Raw genomic sequence first — 18,809 nt, forward strand, 5'->3', positions numbered from 1 at the left:
ACCTACATTGAAAAGGTATCTAGGCAACAGAAGCAAAACCTGAAATACTCAAAATCCTCAGTCACCTCCGGGGGTACCTGAAGTTCCATACATGGGTAACTTTTCAATGCAAAAATTCTGCATTACACAATTCTGCAGAATGATTCCTGGCTGGGCAGAGTAGCGCAGACCTTCCCATGTGCCAATCTCAGACACCCTCTGAGTGGAATTGTGTTTCTCTGTGCCAACCCACAGGCAATCCATAGGAGCTGGTTATTTCGAGGCTAATAGCTAGAAAACATGTTCAGAAAAGTAATGAGCTGCTACCACTGGCAGGACCCTTCTCTCTCAAAAAATAAAAAGTAACTCACCCCTGCCCCGCTGGTGTGGAATTGCTCCCTGGCCTTATGGATCAGGCAGTCCTTTCTGCACCCTAACAAAGACTCCTAAATTCCCTCTGCTCTCACTACCATCATGACACACACAAGGTTGCTGACAGGCTATTTTACCCTCTATTCAACTACAAATGATCCCTCTCCACTTTCAAACGTGAATCCTATAACCCACTGGAACTTGTGGTGCCTATAATCAGCATTGTGAGCACATATGGTTTACATTTGATAACAATGATGCTTAATACTGACTTCAGAAAAACACTGATACTTTCTATTCTAAAGGATTTAAGGTAATTTTCTATAATCAGCCTAGTCCCTGATATTATAGGTTATACACTATAAACTGTACATTCAGTAAACTACCCAGAAAACATATTTCCCAATTACTAAACTTAATCCTCAGACGACAAAAGTGTTAATGTACCTGGTAAATAACTAATATGAATAAGCCATATGAAAAACATTGTAATGGACCAAATAAAAAAAAGGCTAGTTATTCTGTTCTTCAGTAAACCGGAAAAACACTCCCTACATCCTACAGAGCAAATCACAAGGGATTTGACTTGGAGACTCATAGAGAAAAATAGGAAGTGAATTAAATGGGCAATTTATCCATCAGTGACAATAATAAAGCCTCATGAATATGTAAGCTATTGAGTTATTAGACTAGTGAAGTTCATAGTTCATTTTGCTTATTCATAGCCTGTAAGTTCCTAGTTGGGTACATTGTGTTTGCATGGAAATTAAAACTAAGTATTAAATAATTGTCATTTTCATTCAAAAATTATTTTCCCAAGTAAAAACCAAGCACAATAAAAACTATGAAGTTTCAATTGTTACTGATTAATTGAGTCTGACTCTCCTAAGATCCCAGTGGAGCACTTGAATTATTTGCATAATTAACTTTTGATATTCATATTGTTTAAAGATTGTCTATGTAACTTGAGCTCTATTAGAAAGTAAAAGTTTATTTTATTAGGAGTGTGGGCAAAACAAAATAACAACCTAAGAAATGAAAGAAGACAGTCCTAGAAAATTATATCAGTTGAAGAGTTACAAGACTGGCACAAAACAAAGTTAAGAACAGTCTAATTTGTGAATACAGAAGATGAATCTCAAAAAAAGGAAAACCTCCAATTCCAGAGCATTGCAACTTGCATCTTTTGCAATTATGCAAAATCCTGTAAGTCTGTTCACTGACATCAAATTAGGATACCACCATCCCAATTTACCCACCAGAAAAAGCAAAGTTAAGCACTATTATCACTTTAAAAGTGCAAGCTAGTGAAGTTTGCTCACTGGCTCAGTGGCAGAGCCACCTGGAGAGCCCATGCACCACAACACCCAGTGGAAGCCAGCCACCCTGGAGAAGGGCATTCTGTGGTAGATATATCTTACAGAATCTGTTCTTTATAGTTCGTTTCTCAGAAGAGAAACAAATTGACCAGCTGTACATGAAGCTTGTCCATATTCGTAGAGATGTAATTGCCATTTTCTTTTGTTCCTTCCCAGAAGCTCTTCCTTACAGACACAAACTCACACGAAACAACCTTACATAGAGAACAGTCTCTTTCCAACAACTATTCCAGCAGTACTTGTAGCTCTGAGACTTTAGGCAAGGGTTTCCATGTGTGTAGTTAATTAATAAGAAACACTGCTTTTAATATAACAGGAACTGTAAATGCTGCATAAACTGAGCCATTTAAGTCCTATTCACAAGACCAAGTAGCAGATGGTAAAACCAGATTGTCCTCTTCCTTCACATTTCCATCACATCTAATACAAATGTTTGACTCCAAACAAGGTATTTTGAAGGGAATGGAATACAAATTAAGCAACTGATTAAACCAACACAAGGTAAATGGTAAATTTCATAAAGGACATACACAACACTTCATAAAAACAAAAACAAAAGTTTTATGTATTTTTTCATTGCTTTTCATTTTAATAAAATCGAGCAATGTCTTGAGCCAAAACAAAATAATAAAACAAATGAAACCTCTCCTAGCTGCACACATAAATATTAGCAGAGAAAAATTCTTTACAGCATAATGACTAGATATACCCTTTATGTAACATTAGTCCTAAAGGCTTTAAAAACATGCTGCTGAAATCCCAAGAGGTTGTACTAAAGGAGGTGATTTATGACCCTTGTTTTCAGACATGCTTAAACATTGATCTGTTCAGCACAAGCCTCACAGTGGAAAAAAAGAAATCAATTCTGGGTTTCAGTGAATGAAGCAGTTTGGTAAAGATTCATGAGCCTTATACATAATGATCTAAAAATCAAAGTTGTATGAATGAGGATCCACTCCCTTAAGTATCCTTCAGACAGTGAATGATGCCATCGGATAGATATTTAGTGTTTTTAGTAGAAAGCAGTTACTTCAAAAGGATGCACTTGTGGGCAGTGCCCCATAAACCAGCACAGGCAGCTGCATTTCCATCCTGGGATGGACTGCACGGAGTTTGAGGGTTCCATTTCAGGTCCCAGTGCCTCTCTGCACCTTCAGAGAGAAAAATGCGTGTGGCTCAGCCAGTGACCTGGTCTGCCTTCCCTCCACAGCCACCAGGCTCTTGTGAGGTACAATATGCAACACATGCAGTTTCCCAATAGCACTGAGTGCAAGTGCAGTGAGACAGGGGATGCAATTTTGAATTATCCCACTTGAAAGTGCATTGCAGCTCCAGGGCTGGACTAACCCACGAGTTGTCATGAGCAGGGAAACCTCTGCATGCAGGTGTGCAAGACACTGGCATGCTTTGAAAGAGTTTCTTATGTAAAGGATTCCCATTTGGAAATGTGAAATTATTTTGTGTCCCAATAGAAGAACTTCTACGGGGGAAAAAAAAAAGTTAAAAGAAAAACTTGGAATCCAAAACTATAAATTCAGTATAACTTCTTTTAGATATTCAGTGATTTACACACTATTGCTGAAGAGTAGTTTGTTTTTATTCTTACTGGCTCACAGATCTAGAGTAAAACCCCATTCCTACCCTGTTTGTCACATACAATCAGTGCCCAGGCTGGGTTTCCAGCACCTTTCAGTTATAATTCTCGGGCAAAATCTCAAGGCAATGAGGCTGAAAAGATGAAGTGCAAACTTTGCATCAAGACAGTGGAGTCAAGTGCCATAATTTCGACTAAAAGAGCATCCAGAGTGATTTAAGCCAGGAAAAAAAACCCAGATTTTTAACCATCTGACTGGTTTATCACTTTGTAAAATCATTACTTTTTCCCGAAAGACAATAAAATACAGAGTGGGAGTCCAGATCTATATAAATTATTCATACAATAACAGATACATCACAGTCAGCACACTAATTATAAAGGAAAATCTTTGAGATTTTTCTAGACCTGAATCTTCTAGGCAAACAACTTCAGTTAATTTTGTCTGCAAAACAGAGACAAGGTTTATCTTGCTATGAAAATGAATCTTCTGTAAACAGGCTTCAGTCTACCTTTCCTCTGACATATAAATGTATCTTTCACATAAATATTTAGACATTCATTCACCAGAAATCAAAAAAAATCTTGAAAATTTATTTTGTGACTAAGATTTTGGACAAGAAAGATGTATAAAAGAATAAAACATGTCTCTGAAGCATCAGAATAGTCTGCAAGTATTCACTCTTTTGGTTCTTATCACCCTGTTTCACCTAAAGTAATTGACTACTGCAACTGTTTTGCTGAAGCCTCCTTTAAATTCAGGCCTTTGTTCTCCCATTTTTACTAACATTAGACAAGCTTGACTGGCAGTCTAAGCAGAAGGTCCCGTTCAATAGATTCTGTCATTTGTAATATTCCCTCAATAAGTACTTGTGTTGCAACTGATGTCATCCTTTCACCACCTTACTTACAATCTTCCTGTGCTTCTCTCTTGTAGCTCTTCCTGTGTTCTATTTCCAGAACAACCATGCTGTTCTCATTGCTTTCTGGAGGCTCACAGGTTATTAAAAAAGACAATTGTATTCATGAGTGAAGCTGTTTGGAAGCATTCTCAACTGCCTATAAATGCAACATTAAAAAATCTGTTTTTCTTAACTGATACTGCCATGATGACCTCGGGTTACTTATAGTGCCACTCTTCATATTAAAGTGTCCCTGAGATTATTCTGAAATCATGCAAATATAAAAAATGTGTAACTGCTGTAATATCAGTAGATTTGCTGCAGTTCTGGTTATGTATCTAATTAGGCTTTAAGATGGAAATAGATGGTGCTAGATTTTGATCCAAATATGGATCTAAAATTCAGTGTTGTTTTCCCCAGAATATGAATTATAACATTTTAGTCCATGATGGACAAATGGCACTTTTTTCCCCCTGTTTTTTATGAAATCTAATGTTATTAAAATACACTCTTCTTTCCAGAATCAGTTTTCTTACTGAGGCCAAAGGCAAAACCACTTAAATGTGCCCCTCTTCTAGAGAGGTTTTCACATCTCCAATTGTCATGTCTCTAATTTTCTGGTTTATATCACCAATTATAATTAAACAGCTCCACCACCCCACTGGAGCTCATTTACCTCAACATGCATTTTTTCCATTTGTATCCCAGTTGCAGCACACCTCTTCTCAACAGAGATAGTCAGAAATTAATAGTAAATTCTTATATATTGATAATGAAAGAACTATCAAAGTCATCTACAAACAAACATATGTGTGGGGGACATTATCTCGTATAAATCCAGGGAATCAATATACTAGACACAAAGGTACTTGACACTCCACATAAGAGGATAAATGTGTGTAAAACTGCCCTCAATATTGTTTCCAGGCAGTAACACATTGAGTCAAACAGGTAATAAAAATAAGATAAATGCTTCTACTGCTAATTCTTTTAGTTTATGTATCAAAGTATTATACTCTGCCCTCAAATAGAACAAATTCTAATTAAATAAATTAGAACCTTACTTAGAAAAAAAAATCAAATAGTTTTTAGGTTTGTTTTACCTCTTCTGTTTCTTATCTTATCTTAGAATTGGAAATTTTTCTTTATGCACTTTCCTAGTACAACTCATAAAGTTCAGAAATCTGCACTTCAGGCTATTTCAGCCATGATAAATTCATACCTGTCAATCAGAAACTATTAATTACAAAAAACTATATTATTGTGAATGTGAGCAAATACATTACCAATAATGCAATACTTTTGAGAGACCTGAGACTGATCAATTAAGAGTGTGAAAATCAAATCTTTCATAAATGGAGTTCCATATAAATTAACTCCATCTAAGAGTTGGCAAAGAATGGGTCACTCTACCTGGAGCACAGGTGCACTGAAGAAAATGCACTGGAAACTCTCCAGCGCTGCACAACAATCTGCCTCCGTCTGCAGTTTCCAGTAAAGCATTGTGAGCTACTCTGGTGCATGGACAAGGTGCCTTTCATTTCTATCATCTAAACCTCCACAAACTTTCAACTGCTGAAGAAAGAGAACATTTTATTCAAAAACAGGCCTGCACGGGCTGGCCAGCTAAACAATCTCACTTTTCTTGCAGGCTCACTACTTCATCAAAACTCAGGAGAAAATTATGTCAACTCCAAAGGCTATTTGAGGTTCAAATTATTTAAAGTGCAACACATGAAAGATAATTTTTAAAATGAGAGCTCGCTGAATTTAACAGAGAATGAAGGAACTAGTTTGTAGCTCCTACAAACCTGAGGCCTGAATGTGAAACCTCACACAGAGTTAATTAGACAGTGCAAAGGTAAATACAGACCCAGGAATTTACTATTCAATGCAAGTATTCCAATTAGAAGGGTTCAATGTATTTGACAGCCAGCCCAGCAAGTTCACAGTGGGATGTTTTTGGGCACACAGTAGGTGCTACGTGACCAACATCGCAACCATTTTGTAGGGGACAAACATGGGCCTGGAAAAGCTCCCCACAGAGAACCCTGGTTCTGTGTTATTGATAGAGGTCACTCTGCTAACACATATTCCTTACTTTCTGCACACGTGCTGATGGATGGGTGTGAAAGGATGGAGATGTGCAGCGTGAGCAGATATCCATCATTTCCACTGGATCCTTTAATGGACAGTGCAGATCCCTTAAGGTTGTGCTGACAAATATTACACAGTCACCAGTGGCACTTAACTGCCATGGAGACTGAGTTTCTGCGCAGCTCCCAAGAACTGTGAGATTTAGAGGCAAGCCAACTGAAGTGAGACAGAAATTCAGTCTTTCACTTGACAGAGCAGCAAGAAAAGAGCTCCATGGGGGAAATGGAATTACCATGGACTTTTACTCACTGAGTTTTCATAGTGCAGTCTGAGAACAGTATTAATGACTTCCTTCCAGTTTATTACTAAGCTGACATGCCTCCTCAACATCCAGCTGGGATGGCCATTGTACAGACTGGGACACTGAAGTGCAGGAAATGAAAAGTCATATTTCAAAAATGTCTCAAATTTCATTACTTGGTTTTCAGAGGGGTTCCTTCTCAAGACAAATCTAAAGTTTACTTTCAGTAGTAATTGGAAGAAAAAAGCAGGTGTTCAATTCTCTTGAATCCAGAAAAAGCAAATGGCTAATATTAGATAGCTGTAAAGCACAGACAACCTAAAAATGAAGGCCACTTTGCTCATTTCCCCAAGTTCAGTGTTAAATTAATGAGTGAGAACAGTTTTTTTTACTTCCCAAATTTTCTGTATGTACAGCTGAAATGGCTGTCAGTAGGGTAAATGGCAGAGAAGGATTCAGTAACACCCTTTCCTGGGCACAGATGCATCACCCAGGTAGGACAAGCAGAATCAGTTTGGCCTCTCTGGTTAAAGTTTGTCACCTGTTTCTGAGGGAGGCAGACACATTCACCAGGGTAAGTTAAAAGCCTTGCACTCTAAAATTGTAATATTTTTCTAATAATTTCCAAACCATCCAGGCATTCCTCATTCTCAGCAGAGCAGAAAAGCTTTCTCACAGCTGGAAGTGCTCAGCATGGTTATCAGGCTCTGTATCACCTCTATCAGGGGATGTGACACAAATTCAGCTTGTACAGCTTGTGGTATATGTAGTGCTGTCAAAGTCAATATTTTGATATCTCCAGAAAAGAATACAGGATTCTTCAAGTGCCAAGAGAAACCCCAGCTATCTAAGGAACAGATCACTGAAAGTCTGTGGGAGGTTTTACATTTGCAGCTGCAGACACACATTTCCATCACAGGGGAGGCTGGGATGGTAACTCAGCACAAGCTTTGCATTGCTAGGATTTTTGCATCAGATGAAGACCAGGAGCCATTAATGAAAGTGGAGAGTTTTGTCTCTCTCACAATGGAGAATTTTCTTGCTCTAACAAACCCTTTGGTTTGCCACCCTGTTTGAACGGATAGCAATGATATTAATTACATCTAAAGGTTAGTAGGTTGTTTTCTTTGATACTGTAATCATTTCAATGGCTGATTTCCATAGGTCAGATAGTATTCCTCATGCTCTTATTACTTAGAGATAATGTCTACTCCAAACAAGGAGACCAAGCTCTCCTTATTTCAGCCATCCCATATCTAAACATTTTTTTTCTTGTCCTGAGTCTATTGCAAACATGTCATTCTATTTCTGAATTGCACGAAGTGCAATTGTAGTATTCAAAAATACTACATTTTGAAAAATTCTAGCAAATGGGATTTTTTTCCTTTGAATGTTTCTAAAAGTATTTTGAAATGGAAACTTTCAGTACTGAAACACAGAAACTACTTTTGCAATAGTAGAAGGAGTAGTGGTGTTTCTGTCACTCTGTAAACTTTTGTGCAACTTACTAACTGATGGCTTGCACGTGATTTGTTTCCAAAATCAAGTGGAAAAAATAACCAAGCAGAAGAACTAAGTATCCAGCCTTATATACTTCAAGAGTGAAGATAGAGAGTATTATAGTAACAAACAGTTACATTTTTCTTTTTAGAGGACAATTCATAGCTTCTCCTGGGGTATTTTTCATTACTGGAAGATTGTGCCACCATGTATTTTATAACTAGATATTTAATTTGCTGTGTATTAATTGATCCTGAGGGTTTTATACTATTTAGACATGGGTCTAGTGGCCTTTTAGACCAAAACCAGATGGATGAACTCTGAGCAGAGAAACTAAGTGCATTATCCATGTTGCTTTTCATTGCAGTGACCATGTGGAGGGTTCCTATAACAGGTCAATTATTTGAAAGTGAAGAATGTGAGAAATTGCATCAGATTTAATGCACGAGAAAAGGAAATTACAAAAAGGAGGGGGAGAATCACTACAATCAGAATTTTTTCCCATAAAAGATGGAACAAAAAAGTGAATATGAAACTTATCATGAGGATTTCAATGTATTTCCTGTCAGAACAGTAGAAAGGAGAATGCCCTGTGTTAAAATCCAGAGAACACTATTTCAGTTCTAGAAAAAAGAAGTATGGGGCAGAAGATGAGGACAGATATTCTGGTGCAGAGAGAGCTACAAACAAAGGAGTTTTGCAAGGAGTGGCTTGACAAGGGAAGCCAAATACCATTTTTTACTGGTGCACTACTAAACTGGAAGCAAGTTTAGGTATGGCCAGGTACTTTTTAGAGACATAAGGCCAAAAGGAATAATTAAATAAATGTATAGGAAATGGGTCCATTAGTTGCTCTTACATATACCAGTCCCTCTAAAACTGCCGGCTCAGGAAGATGAAGTTGTATTCCAGAAGAGTGGTTTAAAGTTGGGAACAAACAGCTTCCAGTGTCAATAATAGATTGCTTGTGGTCCTCATATTGATAAGTGCCTGTGGTTGCCATATGGGCCACACACATACAATGATAGCACAGAATATCATTCTAACTAAACCTGCTTTTTGTTAAGCTTCATCTGGTATTTCTGGTAAAAGTATTATTAATTACTTCTTTTCAATGTAAGTTAAGATATATTATCAGCAAGTCCAGCTCTCCACAGATCTCGAAACACAAAACAATCCATGGAATAAATCAGCTCTGGTCACTTCCCAATCAAGTGACTTTGCCTTAAAAGCCTCCAAGCTGAAGCACAATGGCTTAAATAGGGCAAGAAGTTTTAACATCAGCTAGAACTTTTTTCAGTGCAAGTTCTGAAACTGAAAAATCTTATTTAATAAACTTGAAAGAGAGTCTATATCAAATAGTTCCTTGAATTCCCTCCTGGTTCCAAGATAAGACATAATGTTTCACTTTCAAATTATTCAATTGCTTCACCTTTCCCTCATTTGCATGAATTCTGTGCCTAGTTAGGAGCTGAAACTTAAAATTAAAACTAAAGAAAAATCTTGACTTTACTCTTTCCCCCCTGAATAAAACCTCTCTTGTATAATCAGCCCATTTTTCAGATATTTCATTTAATAGAGAAATTGCTTCTTTTGGGGGTTGTATTTCTTTGTATTATTTTGATTTAATGCATTATTTATTTAATCCAATGTACTTTGTAACTACTTTCTTCTGAAATTAAAAAAAAAAGCTATTTAAAAAAAAACAAGAATTGTAAAGTAGCCATCTCCCAAAACCTTTTCTTTCTTTCCCTTCCTACCTATGTATAATAGTAATAACATCCCTGCCAAGAATACTACATTTCAAATTGAAAACACTGAAAAAAATCCTATTGGAAGCCAGCAATGCAGTAGATTTGAAAACAAAGGAAACAAAACAGAATGGCAGTTATTAATTATTAATCATCAATAAAATGTACTAGCATTAAAAGAAGGTACAAAGCAAAAGGTTAATACCCATGTTACAATATTTATAATTCTGGTGTCTGATAATAGACACTGAAGGAATGAATCAAATAGGCAATGGGGTCACAGACATCAGGAACAAGTTCTTTAAAACAAGTTCTTAAAGCAAGGCATATGCCAGGAGCCTTATACACGTACAATTCATATAATGAATGTGTGCTTCTAAATTTTTTATGCTACATTTAAAACAGAACAGAATTGCTTGGCCTGTAATGAAAGAAGATGCATGACAGCATCTAGAAAAATTTAACAGTTTCAAGTCAACAGGCACAGAAAAATTAGCTGAGAAGCTCTCAGAACTACTGTCAATTTCTTTACAAGCCCAAAAATCTAAGAAAACCCCAAGTACAAAATGTTCCCAGTGTTGTTACAGCACTGTAAGCAGTAAAAGTGGTGGCTGGGGAATCAGAAACTGCTCAGCCTTCTGCAAAGCCTGGAACAGATAATTTGTACTGGGCAAAGTAGATTCAAATATCATCAATGCCAGTCAGCAGTCAAAATACAACAATTGATGTTTTCCTAGCAAGTCAGTCCTGTTAAATGTCTGTTCTCTTTTCAAAAAGTTGCACAGCAGTTTGATAAACACAGATGTGCCAGTGCAGTCCTGGACTCCTCCAAGCTACCTGACTTAAGACAAAAATCTTGCTTGGAGGATTGAAAAGAATATTTCTGAAACAACCTCAGACATCAAACACTCATGTCAAGCCACAAACATTAGGAGACACTCATTCCAAGAGTAATCATCTTACAAGAAGTGTTTGGAAATACTGTGCACAAAATAATGTAGTAATGAAAAGAAAAGCAGTTGCAGAAGCTGCCTACACACCCAGGAAATCACTTCTTTTTCAGGAAAAATGTGTTGTTTTTCCATTTTACTTAATGTCCTGTCTCATTAATAAAGAAACCCTGAATATTCATTTTCATGAGAACACTCTGCCTGCTGTTGAATATGCAACACACATAATTTTGCCTTTGTAGCTGGAACTGTCTCCATAAACCTCAACTTTCATCTGTTTTATTGACCTTCTCCTGTTATTCAAACACCAAGAGCAGATAGTTTAATACTGCCACATAATTTTTGGTGTCAGTCTGCAAAAACTATGTTAGTATTATAAAACAACCCAAGAACACAGCTATAATGGAAAAATAATAACCCACCAGGCTCAAGATACAGATGCATTCAGCAGGTGATAAGTAATATCATCAGCTTCTAGAAGTCAGCATCTGCACATAAGCAGCAAAAGATCCATGTCCTCTTTCCAATTTCTCAGAATAATATTTTAGGTGGCAGTGATTTATTTCCTTTCACATATTCAAGCTTTTTGCCCTCTCACACTACATATTAACATTTCAATAAAAATATAATAAAAACTCTGAAGGTCTGAACTTGATGGATGAGGATGCAAGGAAGGGTGAAAACGTGAATGTAAATGTGCCTTTGTGCTAATCTGCTACTGCACAACCAATTTAAAGGGGTATGGTTCTAAATTGTGAAAAGAATTGAATTCCAATAGAACTAAGTGTCTCTGACACTTCAGAAAACATATTCTTTAATGTCAATGGGAAAAGCATGTATTTCCTGTGCAATGCAACTGCCCAAAATATACCATTCATCAATACCAATAGAATATGACAATGACAAACTGAATACTTATTCAAATAAAATTTGGACCCCTTGTCTTTTTAAAAGTACATATGTGTTTTGGTGCTTTTACAAGCAGAATTTATTCAGAGTCCAGAAATCTCCATCATTTTTTTTAACAGCTTTCAAAAACACAAAATCCAACTTACAGCCCGAGTTATGCAGCCTCTTATTTTGACTACTGATATATACAAAAATAATAAATACCATTTTAACATAACACTGTTGTTTTCTTCTGACCTCTCAAGATACAAATAAGCAATTAACCTGCACTTCATTTTTTAAAGAAAAAAGACACCTTCTGTTGGATAAGAGGGCATTTGGGGACATGCTGGCAACCAGAAAGTGGAATGAAAGGTCTGGAATTCTGCTGCAGTTGTTGTGGGCACAAAGGTGATGCAGAAGAAATTGTCAATAACTGAGTGCTGACTGTGCATTTCCAGATTTATATTTATAGTATTTGTACTGTTAAAAGGAACAAAAATATATCTTTACTCCTAATATATTTTACTACCCCTAAATTTGGGTCTTTATATATATCTGTGATTTAAGTCTTTCAAATGCTTTAAATGGGATTTATATCAATTGAAATCTACCAAACTGAACAAAGTAGACTGCACAGAATATTCCAAAAAGACAATCTGAAGAGTTTACATAAATCTTCAGAAATCAAAGAAATCCACAAATAGAATTAATAGATAGAATTAAGAAACAATGGTTGGACATAGATAGAATAAGATCTGAAACAACAATAGTAAGATTATACCAGTTTACAATGCATTTTATTAAATGCAAGTAATGTTAGAAATAATGTGGTATTTTTCTTCAAAAAGAAGAGTAGATTTCCTCAGGAGTCAGTTAAGCCTGAAGAAAACCAGTTTGCTAAAAACTGCTAAAAACATTTTAAAACATTTAAAGCAGCAAATCCTGGGTCTAATACATGTCAGAGTGGATAAATTCAAAGCTAGAGGCTCCCAATCCTCCAGCATGGCTTTAGCTTTGACTGATTCTAACACACACACACAGAGAAAGGGATGCAGCCTGGACACACTGGGTCATTTTTACTGTTTGGACATCTATTACTCAAAGTACAGTATGTGTCAAAAACAAAGTTAATCTTTCACACAGATAGCTGTTACTTTTTAAAGATGTGTAAGTATTTAAAGCTATCAAACAAGTCAAGTAAATGGACAGAGAGTAAAACTGGTCAAATATGGTCAAAAAAAATCACTGACTCATACACCCATGATATTATCTTACTTTCATTAAAAGCAAATGAAAGCAAAACTTTTTTTCTGAGTCTAACCAATAATAATAGTCCTCAGCCTGTCTATTTTTACAATAGTTTTTCCCAGAAGAAAATGGGCTGGGTTGGGGTTTTTTTGTAATGAGAAATATATTATTTCACCTCAAATTAATTTAGAATTGATTGATGGGAAAATTAAACCTTGGACAGAAAGCAATTGTGGAGGGTTTTTTTAGCCAATAGGGAAACACTCTACAAAATTATGGTGTGCAGAGACAGCTATTGCTATGGAAACTGTTTTGCAACCTTAAATGTAACAGCAAGTACCAGGTGTGTGCTGTAATGAGGCTGTAAGTAATTACAAATTGTAAATAAAGTTTGCTGCCAAACTGGTGTACCAATAAGGGTGGATTTAAACCAGGTATGATCTCAAGACCTAAAGGACAAGCTGTCTCTGGATAACATGCTGGGGAGAAGGTGCAATTTGGTGGTGGCCAGCACAAAGCTCACAAGCACCCAGCATCGCTGGACAGGTCCCTGCTCCCAGCCCCAATGCCCAGAGGAAGGATCCAAGCTGGGCTGTGTGGCAGGAGCTACAGAGCAGAGTGCATGGCCAGAAAAGGACACATCTCTGGGACAAACAGGACACGGTACAGACACCAGACTTTGCCTTTGGTCACTCCCCAAGCTGGAGAAACCACAGCTCCACAGCGCAGCTAAAGGGAAAGGGAAGCGCCTGCGTTCGAAGGAGCCCATCTGCATTTCCCAGCTACAAACACACATTTCCTTCCAGCACTGACTCAGCTTCTTCAGAATACTCAGAAATAGTAACAGATAGTGTCCCCCTGTATCCTGAACGTATTTTGTATCAAAATTAACGCTTTTCTGGGTTATTTTAGAAGACTACGATGCATTTATTCCTGCTTTTAAACAATGGACTTCAATTTCCAAAGCTCCAGTTCTTAAAAGGCACTTAGTAACTATGGTAGTTACTCACATTACACTTGCTGAGTCCAAGCCCAAATCTGGAATTGTTGAGAATTGAATTTCCTTTAGACTGGATCATTTTTGGTAGATAATCTCTACACACTTTGCCTCAAAGAAGATTCTAAAAAGTTCACCTTCTGAGATCTGTGTTTCTACCAGACACTTTTGGGTTTCCAAGGTCCTTGGGGGTTTTTTTCAGTGCTCAGAAATTCTGAACAGGTACATAGTAACAGACCCATCTCAGAGCCACCTGCAGGGGAACAAAGAGGTTGCTTGGGGTTTGGTTGCTGGCTGGGATTAAACCAGGACACTGCAACACTGACTTGATTTCTGCCAAGGGCATCCCACTCTGGGAAATGAGAATGGGGGAAGCTCAGCCCCACCTGTCTGCACACACAGCGGCACAACTGACGCCTGTAACCAGTCTGGGGACGACATTAAGGGATGGATCCTCACATGCCAGCAGTCACAATCTCCTGGGCTTGCTCAGGCATTTCTAAGCCAACATGACATTAACAATTTGACATGGAAAGAGATCCTTTGTTAAAAACAAAACCATTTAAAACTTATGCAAGAGAAAATTCTGTTCTTCAATACAGATTTTCCCAGCATTCCCACTTGTATAGGGAGTCTCTGGTTGCTGCCTGGTGAAATTTGTTTCTCATTATAATCACAGGAACTTCAAACCCCTTAAATGATTGCATTTATTGAAGTGCACATGACTGTTTTTGGTGGGTTAGTTCATGTTGCTCAGAGAAGCCCTGGAAGCCATGCCTTGTATTCCAGACACATCAATGAATTTGACTAGAGCTTTGCAACACAGTATCAGAAAGTCACGTAATGGTAACCTTGACAAAGAGCCAACTCTAAAAAAAGCAAAAGCATATTCATCTGTCCCTGTAGTGCTGGGGGGTTGGAAGGAAGGGAGGAAGAGGTGCAGTGGAGCATAGTCATTTATCTCAATTATTGTCTGCTTTTCCTAAATCAGTTTTGACAAGAATTACATTTCATAATATCCATTATTCTAACAGCCTTGTTGGGTTTGGTTCTCTCTCTCCATATTAACAAGTTCATCGATGTCTCCCTAAACCACATCTCCTGCTCCCACTGCTGAGGAACAAACCCTGGGCTGGGTGGAACATCAACAGCCACACGCCGTGTTCTCACAAAAGGGCCACAAGTGATGCCTTTGCCCTTGAGCACAGAGCACCCCTATGGAAGGTGTTTGTTCCTCTGGGTCCCAGGCCCAGCCAGAAGACCTTATCTGCAAATGATTCATATGATTTTAACAGTGCATAAACGTGCAGCAATAGGAAAAAAGCAGGAATAGCACAGAAGTGACTTCTTCCTAGGGAATTTTCTTGAAAGAGGAAAAAATTGTTTTCAAATTGTGCTGTAAATTGTTTAAAATTTTATCTTACTTCAAAAATGTGATGACCCTTTCTTGTTACCTTTGCTGTTAGTGGAGTTATGGGACTCATAAACTAATGCATATTTGATTTCTTTCATATACAAAAAAAAAGAAACATTTTATGTTTTCAATATTGGTAATTGACAGAACTCTAACCTAAAAATAATTAGATTAATGAGGCTACTTTGCTAAATGAGACAACATAACTTTCTGCTGTAATGCTATGAGGAGTACAGCAACAGAGAAACTTTGATCTCACAATAGGGAAAATAACATTTAAAAAAAGGCTTTGATTCTTTTTTTTTTATTTTGAAAAAGCAGAAAGATATCCCAGCACAGTGTATATTACAGTACCACCACGAATCTTAAACCCTTTGGTTTAATGCTTGTTCTTTCTCTTTCATTCTCTTACCTTGTGGAGGTACATCCTGAAATAAAAGCAACATCCATTCCACAAATTGCTTTGGCTTTAACCTGGTATTTTTGAAGAGAGAAAAGCTATATCCTTGTCTTAAACTTTCTATACTTCAAATATTCAAGCATTACCATGATCAGAACATCTTCAATGACAAACCATTTTCTTATTCATTTAACCCCTACAGGGAAGAGCCTTTTTTCTGCCATTGGGTTTTTCATGTTAAGAGGTTAGAGCAGGAGAACATGCATAGATTTATGTCCAGGTGGTAGGAACATCAATTTCTCCTTTTAACTACATCAGGTATCATGCTCCAATGAATGACAGTGAAAAGACTTTTCATTTATTGGACAGTTTTCCATTTGTTTTGTTATCTATTGATATTTCAATAGATGTCAAATGTTTTACTTCCAAAATATTGTCACTAAAGAAAAACAAATTATGGCTGATCCTACCTTTGTTTCAATGCCTTTCAGAGGGAGAAAGAGATTTTTAAATGTTATTCAGTTCATCAAGTTTTAGGACACAATGATATTGATCAAAATTATTTATATGTAATAATTAAGTTCAGTAATTGATCAAGAATGCAGGTCACTATTGGTGCTCTAGAATAACAATAATGAACAGTGAGATGGCCACCTGAGAGACCAAAACTGATAGCAAATAACATATTGGAAGCACTGAATATCGTGAAGTTCAAATAAATCAGGAAGATTAAAAGAGATCTACAGAAGGAAGATTACAACCTAATTTCTTTTCCTCTTCACTAGTGAAGTGGTAAATATAACAATGAACTACAACAGAGAAGTACCAGAACCTCTGGAAAGAATCTGATGCTGCTCTACCCAAAAAAATCACTGACAAGGGCAGAGGTCATCAGCCAGAAAAAGAAACTTTGAGGAGCATTAAGTATAACATTAAGGACAGAAATTTTCCTGGAGCAGAAAACAAACAAAACCATGAACTGTATCTGTGTTGAACATGGCTAATGTGACACCAAAAACATCTTCCTTTATAAGTGTATAAGCAATGATACCAAGTATTTCTGCAAAAGAAAAAGCTTTGTAATTTAGAAGATGTCTTTTGTACAGTTCATAGACCATGTTTCAACATTTTTGTACTGCAAATTATACATTCAAAATTATTATGAATGGAGAGGACAAATTTCTCAGCTGTTTGCAATCACGCTTTCCTGTGTCCTCATTAGCTCTTATGAGCCTGTGCAAGATACTTTTGGAAAGATCACGTAGTTCAATATCCGGTCCTTCCCTTGGGACATTTCTGTCACTTAGTTAGGAGGCAATTCTCATAATTAAATTCACCAGAAGACATTCAGATTTGTGTGTCTCAACCCATATAAATTAAAAATATAAATAGGAAAACATTGCAGCATTCTGTGTGTCCTCCAGCTTCTTATTGCTCTTGGTTCCCTTTCTGCACTTCAGAATTCTCTGCTAGTCTTAAAGGCTCCCACATGGATGTCAGTTTTCCTCCTAAACAACCCAGCATCAACACGTCCTAGACATTCACTGCAGCTTGAATTCATCAGCTTCATCAGCTGCAGCTTGATCTATATTTCATTTTAGTACTATCTTTTTTAAAACCATTTCCTCAATGGGAACAATTTTTTCCAATCGTTTCCAGCAGAGAAAGAAAAGTCGGTTCAAGGGAAAACTTGCAAAATACAGTAAGCAAAATCTTTTCAAAATCTCTGTCAGAACGGCTTTTTGTAGATGACATGACAATAAAACTCTAAAATGTAAACCTATATAAATCTATCTGAGTAGTACTGCACCCTTAACAAGAAAGTCTGTATAAAGCAGCACATTTCACAGCCCTGCCCTTGCCATATTTCCTGCCTTGTTATGTCACACTACTTAGACTTGCTGAGTTTTATTACAGAAGATTAAGATCCAAAAAGCACATGCATACAGAATCATGAATTTCTCTCACATGAACAGTGGTTCACATGATGGTTATTCATGATTCCAGGCAGTCAAACACCAAGATGTGTGCCAAAATCCATGTCCATATTCACAAATCACAGCAAAGAGACCCCAGAAATTATCCTGAACTGGTTTTGATGAGTCAACCAGTCGGTAACATTTCATGCAGCAGAAAATTCTGGTTCACTGGTTATTGGCATAAGGTTCCTGAACTATGAAGCTGGAAAGAGAATTAATGGTAATCTGGAAGCTCCAGATAAACCAGACAAATACTTTGACTTCCAGTTTGCTTACTGTATCCAGAACTGGAAGTCAATGGCAGTGGCATGGATTAAATGAATAGTGCCATGTATTATTTTACCTGCTAACCTAACCCCATTGAAGCCAATTAGTTAAAGTAATATTAATTTGCTCCAAGGCTTTTATCACTTCAGCCTTGTCTTTTTTAATAAATCAAATATTATTAAAAAGAGAATTCAATAAAGTCACAGTTATATTTGGGATATATTAAAAATAAACTCATGTGATAACAACAGACAACTCATAAATTGTTTCTTTCACTTATAAAATGCATAACACTCTGACAACCAATGGAATAAAGCAAAATAAAATTCAAGGAATGACATTTGAATTTATAGATTAGGTAAGTCTATAAAAGTGGTTTTATGCACATAGGGATACACAAACTGAAAATTCTTGCACTACTTAATTAACACAAAAAATTATAAGGTTATGACTGAAAAACTTCAAAGTATAACTGAAACACTATTAGCAATTTTTTTGTTCAGTGATTATAATGGTATAAACTGACCTATTACTCTCCCATGAAACAGAGAGAAAAAATTGTACATCTGAAAAATATAATGATGAAAAAGACACAGACATTCACATACACGAAATCTTCTGCAATTATGACTAGCCCAGACTGTTGGCTGCTGGGCAGAGGTGGCTCCCCTCCAATTACTAATGGTCATGAAAAGATTAAATGCCTTCAACTGCTATTTCTAAGTTTTAGTGATATTTTCCAGTTCAGCTCTTTTTACCGTTCTTAAACTCAAAGAGATCAATGGAAA

General features: G+C 36.8%; 2 long non-coding RNA genes across 2 annotated transcripts in view; both read right to left on the reverse strand.

Moving 5' to 3' along the window:
- Positions 1 to 524, reverse strand: part of LOC111934143 (uncharacterized) — a 48,955-nt gene extending 48,431 nt beyond the window's left edge. Inside the window, exon 1 of the long non-coding RNA XR_015275799.1 lies at positions 351 to 524. This is a non-coding gene — a long non-coding RNA (uncharacterized LOC111934143). The remainder of the gene's footprint in view (positions 1 to 350) is intronic.
- A 798-nt stretch (positions 525 to 1,322) lies between these two features.
- On the reverse strand, positions 1,323 to 10,511 carry LOC147650707 (uncharacterized). Its single transcript, XR_015275801.1, has 3 exons — positions 6,633 to 10,511; positions 5,640 to 5,801; positions 1,323 to 4,383 (listed from the first exon to the last, which is right to left on the reverse strand). It is a non-coding gene; the product is annotated as an uncharacterized LOC147650707 (long non-coding RNA).
- Positions 10,512 to 18,809: the final 8,298 nt, after the last annotated feature.

The sequence above is a fragment of the Cyanistes caeruleus genome, chromosome 13 (genome assembly GCF_971803275.1).
Source record: "Cyanistes caeruleus chromosome 13, bCyaCae1.hap1.1, whole genome shotgun sequence".
Lineage (NCBI taxonomy): Eukaryota > Metazoa > Chordata > Aves > Passeriformes > Paridae > Cyanistes > Cyanistes caeruleus.